We start from the raw sequence: 10,742 nt of genomic DNA on the forward strand, positions 1-10,742 counted from the left end.
CAGGGGTTGGCAAGGGCATCTGTTCAAATAACCCCTCCAAAATGGTGCAGGAAAAATGGAAGATGACAAAGAGGTAGAATGCAGAGTATTCCAACAATGATACATGCTTTTCAGTTATACTCACTTGGGCAGTAATGTTTAGTGTATTCATCAATAAACTATGATTGTTGAAACAGGGTGCTGTATCGGTTATAGTCAGTCTCCAGCTTCCAGCAGTGGGGATGTTTGCCATAAAAGGCAGTTGGTTAGATATACAGTATACAGTGGGTATGGAAAGTATTCAGACCCTTTTAAATTTTTCACTCTTTGTTTCATTGCAGCCATTTGGTAATTTCAAAAAAGTTCATTTTTTTCACATAAATAATAAAATAATAAATTTGCAAAAATTACTACATTTCTGGGGGGTTTTCAGTCAAGATGGGGTGCAGATTCTACATTAATGAGAAAAAAATGAACTTTTTTGAATTTACCAAAAGGCTGCAATGAAAGAAAGAGTGACAAATTTAAAGGGGTCTGAATATACTGTCCGTACCCACTGTATGTTGGAATGATGACTTACCACTCAGGAAGAATATTACAATTTTTGCAGATGGGTGCCGAAATCTCACTCCCACCTTTTTATGCCACTTCATGAATCGGGAACATCTGACTCCAGCAGAACTTTTTTTTACAATGAATACTGCTCTATATGGGTAGTGTGTGATTTGCAATTCTATGACATGTACACTGTCTTGTGTGATGTGTTTTTGTGTGCGTTGTGCTTGTGTGATGAGCCTGATGAGTGTTCTGTGCCTGTGTGATGTGTCTGATGTGTGCTCTGTGACTGTGTGATGTGTCTGATGTGTGTGCTGTGCCTGTGTGATGTGTCTGATATGTGCTCTGTGCCTGTGTGATGTGTCTGATGTGTGCTCTGCGCCTGTGTGATGTGCCTGTTGTGTGCTCTGTGCCTCTGTGATGTGCCTGATGTGTGCGCTGTGCTTGTGTGATGTGTCTGATGTGTGCTCTGCGCCTGTGTGATGTGCCTGATGTGTGCACTGTGCCTGTGTGATGTGTCTGATGTTTGCGCTGTGCCTCTGAGATGTGCCTGATGTGTGTGCTGTGCCTGTGTGATGTGTCTGATGTGTGCGCTGTGCCTCTGTGATGTGTCTGATGTGTGCTCTTTACCTGTGTGATGTGTCTGATGTGTGCTCTGTGCCTGTGTGATGTGACTGATGTGTGTGCTGTACCTGTGTGATGTGTCTGATGTGTGCTCTGTGCCTCTGTGATGTGTCTGATGTGTGCGCTGTGCCTGTGTGATGTGTCTGATGTGTGCTCTGTGTGATGTGTCTGATGTGTGCGCTGTGCCTGTGTGATGTGTCTGATGTGTGCTCTGTGCTTGTGTGATGTGTCTGATGTGTGTGTTGTGCTTGTGTGATGTGTATGATATGTGCACTGTGCCTGTGTGATGTGCCTGATGTGTGCGCTGTGTTTTGTGTGCGATGTGCTTGTGTGATGTGCCTGCCTGATGTGCTGTGTTTTTGTGATGTCTCATGTGTGCATTGTACTGTGTGACATGATGTGCATTGTGATTTGCTGAAATGTGTCCAACTTGTTCTTGCTGTATATGAATTGTGGTATTTAAAATGATTTTACATTCTAATTTTTTCAGGCTTGCATTAGGCAAAAATAATAAATTCAGAATTACTCATCCTCAGCGGGTGGACCAATTCCTTTTCACTACTATTCTGATGTTGCTTACAGGCTATAACAGTGATGTCAGAACAACTACACGTGACCGTGGCAACCAATCATTGGGCTCAGTAACGATTCTGCAGTAGATGGCACAAGCTTCTGAAGCTACTGATTGGCTAAAGGGGATCACATGACATATAGTCATGAAGTCACCAGTATAGCCCATAAACATAGACTGGAGCAGTTGCAGAGAGGTATTGATCGATCTAGGGAGGATAAGTGACTTTAATTTTATTATTTTTCTCTAATGCAAGCATATGGTCATACAAATAATTTAAATGGAAACCCCTTTAAAAAGGAAGCCCCATACAAAATGTTCACCCAGGGGCCCTTTTCTCTCAAAATCTGCTCCTGCAGTCAGGTACAGTGTTACCTAAGGACAGACTGCGTTTATGGTCTCTGTCAAAAGCGTATGCTCAGGAAGTATACGAACGACAGTGGTCAGAGTCTGGATTACATTTTAAGTTTGCTACCATCTAAGATTGCACTATATGGTGTACATTTTTGGCCCTCTGTCTATGATAACACAGTTGTATACACTTCTTTATACAGTTAAAAAAACAAAATTATGCCCAGACAAACGGGTTTGCAGATGGAGGCCAAATTGTTACCCTTTTCATATCAGTATGGTAAAAAATGCCTATGAGAATATTAAAGTTTACATGGAGAAATCCTCCTGAAATATTGTATATTTTTAGCTACTGTAAATGCTCAACTGCAGTGTACATTTTCAGCCTTAGCCTTAGTTTAGTTTGAAGGAATTACCTATGCCATAGGCATATACTGTACATCTATCGGTCAAGAGAATTTCCAGACATTTGTAGCAAACTGTGTCCCCAAAATCGGGTTAACCTTTTCTCTCATTGACACTATTCAATCCGTTCCCATTCTCCTTACTTTTGATTCCAAATATCTGGGCAATGTAAGATAGATGAGTATAGCTGTAAAACATGAGATAACACTTACTTCATATTGGAATTTTAAAATGCAGTAGCAATGTATTTCAAGTAAGAGCTTGTATGAAATATGTTTGATAGAGGAAAATATATTTTCACTCCAGCTAGCCTATTATCAGTTTATTTTTTATTTATTATCAATGTTTTTATTTTTCACATAAGCTAAATTTAGGACATTTACTTTTAGAGTGAACTGAAATATTTGGCACACTTTGCATTACATGACCCAACAGAATAAATGCAAATTCATCTACTTCAAGTTGCCCTTTAGCTTTATGTGGCTTCAAAGACCAGTAAAAAAGAAGCTATGAGCTTTAGGGCACTTTGACATGCACGTATTTTCAGTCCTCAGCCTTGGACTGGTTCATGGGGGAACAGGTAAATCCCTCGGTGGGTCCCTGGGTAAAAAGTGGACCCCCTACAACTCTTATGGGCTGTAGTTGGAACAATGCACTTGATTCATTATGGGCAGATAAAGGCAGAATGCAATCGTTCATTTAACAAACAACCTAATTTGTTAGAGTATATGGTTATTTGTAAACATTAATGATGTAATATTTGCATGTAGCTGAACAGTAGATCCCTGGTGTCAATGTTACTGGTGGGCCCTCAGCACTGCAGTCCAACTCTGCTCATCTATATGCACACTGGATCACACTCACAAAGCACATGTAGTCTACAGGAAAAATCTCAGCATGAGTTAGTCTGGTCCAATTGATGAATCAGACTAGCTAGTACATGTAAATTAGAGGCAGTTCCTCACCTTGTTTCCTTAACAGACAGTCACCCACAGTTGCCAGACAAGCACCTCCATAGACTATGAACAGGTGCCCACTGCAATGAATGCATAACTTGCAAAAAAAGAGGGACCTAGCAGCACTCTGTAGAGACCAATATATATGCAAACAAAATGTAAACTAATTGCTGAATAAACTGTTTAATTTTTATTTAAAGTACTTACAAAAAAGAAGGTTATTAGGGCATAAATTGGCCAATTCATGTGAGCCCATCAACCGCGACAAGGTGACACTTGATGGGTCCTATCACCTAAAATATGCCTCTCTTGGGCTGTAAGCCTACAGTGTGAATGGCTAAACATGCCTCTCCTGATTTACAAACCTGTACATTCAAATGGGCTGGTAGGAACCAGAGCTAATTAAAAACACCCTTGGGCTGATGGGTGGGGTGCAGAGTCAGAAAGGAGGCAGTCACAACCACCAGTGGCAAACTACATAGAACTAAAAAACCTGACCAGCACCTCCATATAGTGTGAACAGGTGCCCGCTGCAATGACTGCATAACTTGGAAAAAGGAGGGGTGCATATTGGTCTCTGCAGAGTGCTGCTGCATCTCTCTTTTTTGCAAGTTACCCACAGTTGATCATGGAGCAAGTCACGTCCGCAAAATTCTGCACTCATTTGAACTTAGACTTAGGGCTCATACTGACAAGTGTAATTTGCATCCTCGGAGGTGTATGCGTGAAAAACGAATGCCATACAGACAGCACAAGGACTAAGGCAAGTCAATGGAGAAGTTCACATGACTGCTTTAACACATGGACTGGTGGCTCACGTGTAGCTATTTACATCATACACTGTCATATCTCACGACTTGAGAATAATACAGTATTGTATTATCATTGTATTATTGCTGTTTCACTGCTGTGTAATCAAGTTTGCCTTTTAGACATTTGTCTCTTCTCTCCCTTTAGCCAACTTTCCGTTTTCCCTAGTGCAGCAATTTCAGCTATCGTTGTTAATATTGTGCATAATACAAGAATTCAGCCTGAGAATAAACCACTACACGAATCTTCATATGTGCCTCTGTAGTTGAAGCTATCTGATGAAGTTCTTGGTGTGAGTACTGGTTCATACAGACACCAATAGAGACATTGTCTCACGAGGCCCACACTGGCAGTCTAATTATGGCACCAAGATATACACTACTCTGATCTAATTTTTGAATTAGACTCAACCATTAAACTCAATTAATGTAGTAGGTTAGATTCCCAAAAATAATTTTTATTAACTTTTTAAGACTGCATATTTTAACTGTGTAAAAATTGCAGCATCTTACAGTTCCAGCAAAGTGGATAGGATTTCTAGAAATCTCATACCCATTGTGATTATTTTATGCTGCATGGTCAGACTTGTGGTGCGTGTTTAAAGTCTGTAACAAGTAAATCTCTCTTGCGAGTATGCTGAGTTTTATGTCGTTCCCCATAGAATTGCATTGGATGTATAAAATCCTCATATAAAAAACACATTCTGATTTTTAGCACATTCCCGCTGCGGAAACACAGTAAAAATACATGTAATCTGCACATAACTGTATCAATAAAGTTTTGTCAATGCCAAATACCAGGAAATATGAACATCAAAGCTTTTTTATTTAAAATATGACATACCACAAAGAGACAAAAAGTGCTGCTTCAAACAAAGTGATAAAAATTAATGTACAAAAAACAAACTCAAAAATAACCCAATTTACCTAATTGAAAAATGTGCAACAAAAACTCAAGGGAAACTCAAGAAATACTCATCGTGAGAATATAGCTTTAGAGAAAACGATTCATATGGCATCCATTTTCAAGAATGCATAGCAATTATTAACATAGAAAAGTATCTTTTTGGCCCTTTATTATTTTTTAAATTGCTGATGTATAAAACAGACTCTATACAGGTATAAAATTAAAAAAACAAATGCAAACATAAAAACTTATGGAAGGATGAAAAATCTTCCGCTTTTCTTTTGCGCTTTGAGAAAAACAGTCAATTTTACATTGTTGTGATTGTATTTTTTTATTATGGTTTTTGAAGACTAGAATTGGCAATACAGTCTGGTTTGATACAGGTAGCAGAGCTGAATTGATAAATTAGCTATTTCTTTACTTATACTGCAATAATCTACTGTAGGGCACTAGATTTACCACTTGGTACTGTGAAAAGTACAAAGAGCTGTACACAATGACTGCATTCCCAAAGCCCTCTGCTACATCTTTGCTACGTGTATACATAGAGTCTTAGGTTGTATTACATTCTACTTTAAAACACAGGACGGAAAAAAAAAGGTACAGCGGCTATAAAAAATAATTTATGGTGTATGAATCAAGAGGAAATAAACATGGCAAATCTAGTTACAGTATGGGCTGGAAACAGGTACGACGACAATTGCGGTAAAGTGTCTCCTGGTTCTTTGAGCTTCACGGTTTATATATAGATAATGAAAACATAAAACATATCAGTTCATATATAATTTATTTCAAGGTATTAAATCAGAACGTTTGCAGTTTACCCATGCTCAGATGTAAGTATATTATGAATAAAACATAGCGACTAAAGCTAGAGATAGATATTTTATATCACATTTGAAAACTCTGTCACACACCATGCTTATCGGCAAATTTCACCTGTCACTTGCAAACAGTAGCGGCAACCATTTTATGTACTATACCAAAATGCAACAAAGCAAAGATTCAGACATTCTAACACCACAAGTAATAAGGATCTATTCATATTACAGTTTTATGTGCAGCTTAAATACAGTTGAGGTATAATCCTTTTCTTCTTTCTGGGTTTTAAACTAGCTGTGTTGAAAAGAATGAATGCGATTTTAGGCCTAGCTACTATCATTGTTAGGACACAGACAGCCGTATTACGTGTGCAAGAATCATGTGGGACTGGCCGTCGGCTTTCCTGATTTGAGTGTGACAGCTGCATAGAAATACATGCTGTCAAGCTCAGGTCAGGTGAGCTAACGACCAGTCCAAGGATTGCGATGTGATCCTAGATTGAGAAATATGCCCGTCTGACTACGCCCTAAAAAACAGGATATAGGAATGTGCAAAAGTTTTAGGTAGGTGTGGACAAAAATTCTGCAAAGAGAAATGTAAATGAACAAAAGAGAAAAGTAAGTCAAATCATTATTTGGTGTGACTGATTTTGTCTTCAAAACAGCTTCAATTCGTCTAGGTACACTTGCACAAAGTCTTAGAAGGAAATCACAGGAAGTTTGTTCCAAACATTTTGGAAAAGTAACCACAGATCTGTGGATGTACAGTGGGTATGGAAAGTATTCAGAGCCCTTTACATTTTTCACTCTTTGTTTCATTGCTTCCATTTGGTAAATTTAAAAAAGTTCAATTTTTTCTCATTAATATACACTCTGCACCCCATCTTGACTGAAAAAAAACAGAAATGTAGAAATTTTTGCAAACTTAGTAAAATAGAAAAACTGAAATATCACATGGTCATAAGTATTCAGACCCTTTGCTCAGGCACTCATATTTAAGTCAAATTCTGTCCATTTCCTTGTGATCCTCCTTGAGATGGTTCTACTCCTTTATTGGAGTCTAGCTGTATTTAATTGAACTGATAGGACTTGATTTGGAAAGGCACACACCTGTAAATATAAGACCTCACAGCTCACAGTGCATGTCAGACCAAATGAGAATCATGAGGTCAAAGGAACTGTCCAAGGAGCTCAGAGACAGAATTGTGGCAAGGCACAGATCTGGCCAAGGTTACAACAGAATTTCTGCAGTACTCAAGGTACCTAAGAGCACAGTGGCCTCCATAGTACTTAAATGGAAGAAGTTTGGGACCACCAGGAGTCTTCCTAGACATGGCCGTGGGAGAAGATCCTTGATTAGAGAGGTAAAGAAGAACCCCAAGATCACTGTGGCTGAGCTCCAGTGAGAGATGCAGTTGGGAGATGGGAGAAAGTTCCAAAAAGTCAGCTAAAAATTCAACTATCACTGCAGCCCTCCAACAGTCGGGCCTTTATGGCAGAGTGACCCGACAAAAGCATCTCATCAGTGCAAGACATATGAAAGCCCGCATAGAGTTTGCTAAAAAAAACACACCTGGTGTGTTGGTGAATGTATTATTCTGGAGTTTTGGGGTTTATGTCAGCTTTGTAATGTCATCTGACAGTAAGACCAGGGGTTAATAATGGAGAAACATCTATTAATTACCCCCATTACTAACCTCATAGTGAAAACTAATAAAGACCCACAGAAAAAAAGTTCTATAATTGAACAAAACACTCCCTGACAAATCCCCTCTTTTTGACATTTATTAGCATAATAATAGAAAATTAAAGTAATCCTCACATGTACACTGATAATCCATAGTGTTGATGTCCCATGAAGCTCTCCAACTCTGCTACATCTGGTTGCATTGCTGAGCAGTGACAGATCACACTGAGCTGAGTGTGAGAACGTGTCTGCATGTGACCAGCGATGATGTCATTAAGGTTACCGCTGTCTTGCTGAGTGGTAACATCAATTGTGTTGTTACCACTGCAGCCTTTCAGCACTTGGGTCCTGGGTACAAATCACACCAAACACAACATCTGTAAGGAGTTTAAATGTTCACTCAGTGTTTGTGTAATAATTATAGGGGATAATTCAGGAGACTCTTTGCGTGGAACAAGACAACAGGACACACTTTTATAAGTGGTAAAGTTTACATTATCACACAGTGATTCAAACAGGTGCAGAGAGAAACTCAAGTCCACAACACTTGGTGCAAATAATAAACGCAGCTTAGCAGTCAATAGGAAACTTCAGAGGTAGTTGCAAACAAACAGAAAATCTATGAAGCACAGTTATTCTTGAGGAAACTTGACACGAATAGATCCTTGACTTAGTCCAGACACAGATAGATATGCTATAAGGCAGTTCAAATCATATCTTAGCTCAAACAGGGAGGCCTGGTTAATAATCTCAGGTTTTGCAGAGCAGCAAACAGCTTACATGTCCAGCAAATGCAGATGGAAGTAACACGAGCAGCAGATGAAGGAGGATTACTGAACACTGGTGTATGCAGCAGGAACTCAGAGCAGAGTGGCAGGATCTCCAACACAGGTTCACAAGAGCAGGTGCAGGTGCAAGGCCAGGGAGTATCAGGAGCTGGATGCAAAGCAGAATAATCTAGCACAGACTGAAGGCTGGGGTGCAGTTTTATAGCAGGAAGACAAGTGCACATGAGACCAAAGATGCCATGTTGGAAAAGGGCAGTAATGCACAAAAGGTAAAAAATGTTCAGAGTCCTGACATTACTCCCTCCTTAGAAGCGGCCTCAGGACGATCCTGGACCTGGTTTCTCAGGGAATCTCTGATGAAAATGAGAAATCTTCTGTTGGGCATTGATGTTTTCCACAGGTTCCCAAGAGTCTTCCTCAGGGGGATATCCCTGCCATCTTATCAGATATTGGAGCCGATTCCTGCAAATCCTGGAATCAATAATTTCCTCCACCACAAATTGTTCTTGCCCATCAATCACCACAGGCTGCGGAGGTGGCACAACACGTCCCTGGAAGGTATTAGGAGATACAGGCTTTAGTAAAGATACATGAAAAACTGGGTGTACCTTCATTGTCCTAGGTAGCTTCAGCCGGCAGGCCACAGAGCTCACAATACCGTTGATCTTGAAAGGACCAATGAATTTCTGTCAAAGTTTTTGTGAAGGAACTTTTAACTTCAGATTCTTAGTTGCTAACCACACGGAATCTCCTACCTTGAACATGGGTGCAGGTTTACGGAATCTATCAGCCGATCTCTTATAACGTTCTTGAGCAATGGTCAGGGATTCCTTCAGAACCTCCAGATTTTGTCTCATCGCAGTTAGCCTTTCCTCCACTGCTGGAACCGGAGAATTAATTGGAGACCTAGGTAAGATACACGGATGATAACCCAGATTGGCAAAGAAAGGTGTAAATTTAGTGGAGTCGCTCTGAGAATTATTATATGAAAATTCGGCTAACGGCAACAACTCCAACCAATCATCCTGGAGATGGCTGACATAGCATCTTAGATATTGTTCCAGCGTCTGGTTGGTACGCTCAATCTGACCATTTGGCTGGGGATGGTAAGCAGAAGAGAGACAGACATTAATATTGAGTGCAGAGCAAAACCCCTTCCAGAATCTTGAAGTGAACTGCACTCCACGGTCAGAGATGATCTCATCCGGCACCCCATGCAACCGAAAGACATTCTGTATAACCAAGTTCACTGTATCTTTAGCTGAGGGGAGGACGGTGCACGGAACAAAATGAGCAGCTTTAGTCAGGCGATCAACTACCACCATGATTGTATTCATGCCCCCCGATGTAGGCAGCTCCACAATAAAGTCCATTGATATAGACCCCCAAGGGCAGGATGGAACAGGTAATGGTTGTAGAAGACCCGTAGGTGCCACATGAGGAGTCTTGTAACGGGCACATACCTCGCAAGAGAGAACATAGTCCTTGGTATCCTTCAGGCAAGTTGGCCACCAGAAGAATTGGCTCAGGAACTCTTGTGTCTTCTGTACCCCCCTGTGGCCAGCCAACTTGGAGTCATGTACCAACTTGAGGATCTGCAGACGGATGACCTCCGGGACGTAGATACGTCGATCTCTGAACCACATGCCACCCTTAAAGACAAGATTAAATATCCACAGGTGGGTTGGCCAGAAATACATTACCTTCATAGGCCTCCCTGCACTCCTTCCACAAGTCCTGATCGTGGATAACTCCGATGAAATTGGCATCAGATAGAATGGGTTTGGACAGGGCTCCAGGTACGGAATCCGCAGCATGGATTCGGGATAAAGCATCAGCCTTACCATTACGAGAACCTGGACGGTACGAGATAACAAAGTTAAATTGATTTAAGAATAAGTTCCAATGAGCCTGACGAGGAGAAAGACATCTAGCGGATCTAAGAAACTCTATATTGCGATGGTCAGTTAGCACTATGATCTGTTGTGCAGCTCCTTGCAGATGATGCCTCCATTCTTTGAAAGCCGCAATAATAGCCAGCAATTCCTTGTCTCCCACGTCATAATTCTTCTCTGCTGAGATTAGTCTATGGGAAAAGAAAGCACAAGGATGTAGCAGACCCTTCTCTCCAGTTATTTGGGAGAGAATAGCCCCCAAACCATTATCAGAAGCATCCACCTCCACAATGAAAGGATGTGTTGGATCTGGGTGTATCAACAGCGGTGCTGATGTGAAACAGATTTTCAGTCGACCAAAAGCTTCTTGAGCCTGTGATGACCACTTAAAAGG

Source organism: Ranitomeya variabilis, chromosome 5 (assembly GCF_051348905.1).
Source record: "Ranitomeya variabilis isolate aRanVar5 chromosome 5, aRanVar5.hap1, whole genome shotgun sequence".
NCBI lineage: Eukaryota > Metazoa > Chordata > Amphibia > Anura > Dendrobatidae > Ranitomeya > Ranitomeya variabilis.